Below are 1265 nucleotides of genomic sequence, written 5' to 3' on the forward strand. Positions count from 1 at the left end.
CCGCCCGGGGGCGTCGTGGGTCGCCGGTGTGGGGGGCTCCCGCCTGCGGGGCTCTTCCTCTCACCCTTCAGCTCTAAGGGGCTGCTGGGGACTGGCAGCAAAAAGCCAGAGGAGGAGAGCACTCCCCCGAGCATCCGGCCGCACCGGCCCCCGCAGCAGCCCCCCGCCTCCCATCGTGGCCCCGGGGATGGCGAATGAAGCCCCCTTGTGCGTGGGAGTGGGATGGGGAGGAGACGTGCACGGGCAGGGAGGCGTTTTGGGGTCCATCATATCCCCAGGGCACAGATCGCGCACGTGCCTCGCCCTCACCCCAGGTGAGGGTGCCCGGTGTGCTCTGCCCGTGCGGTGGCACGGCCAGGGTGGGTCCGGAGGCCACCAGCCCTTGGGAACCGTGGCCCTGTCCCTGTGCCCATGGGGGGGAATCACGTCCCTGCCCTGCCACCAGGACCGCAGGGTCCCCTCCGGCTGGGCCACGCGGGAGCGGGAGGCTGGATGCGGGGATGCAAGGTGGGGATGAAGGTGGGTAACGGTACAATTAATGGAAAAGCCATTAGACCTTTCTCCTCCTCCCCCTCTTCTTCCTCACTCCGCCACTTGCTGTCCTCCTCCACTTCCACCTCCTTTCTTCTCTCCCTCTCTCTGCTCCTCCTTCTCTCTCTCCTCTCAAAGATTTCTCCCTATTTTTGTCTGGTTAGAGCCTTTTCTTTTCCTTTTAACCCTTCCATGGCAGCCTGAAGGGGAACTCAATCCATCTCAGCTGCCAAAGGCAATGCCCTCCTGGCTGGCAGTGGGAGCCCCTTCTCCCAGGGCGGCGGGGGCTCTTTCTGCTGCAAAATCATCCAGAAACAGGACAAAAGCTTAGAAGAAAGCTCTGCTGGGGGGGGTCAGAATGTGGGAGGGTGCAAGGGGTGGTGTAGGTGGAGGAGGGGGTGCTGAGTCCCCAGTGGGTGCTGCCAGGGGTGCTGGCAGCAAGGTGGGCTCAGAGGGAAACCACTCCCCTGCAGTCTTGGACCTCGTTTCTCCACTTTTATTGCCCTTTTTGTGCTCTTTTATGTTAAACGCAGCAGAGGGGTGGCTCAGCAGAAAAAGCCCAAGGAGGAGTGGGGCAGACCTTCCTCCTACCCCCACTGTGAAATCTCCCCCCTTTCCGCCCCAGGGAAACGGCAGCCCAGGACACAGCCTTATTGCTCCCTCTCTAGCTGTGCTTTACGCCAAGCCGCTCGCCCCATGGCACGGGGGACCCACGGGACCTCTTCCCCCCGCAG

The sequence above is a fragment of the Pygoscelis adeliae genome, unplaced genomic scaffold (assembly GCF_000699105.1).
Source record: "Pygoscelis adeliae isolate BGI_AS28 unplaced genomic scaffold, ASM69910v1 Scaffold34, whole genome shotgun sequence".
NCBI lineage: Eukaryota > Metazoa > Chordata > Aves > Sphenisciformes > Spheniscidae > Pygoscelis > Pygoscelis adeliae.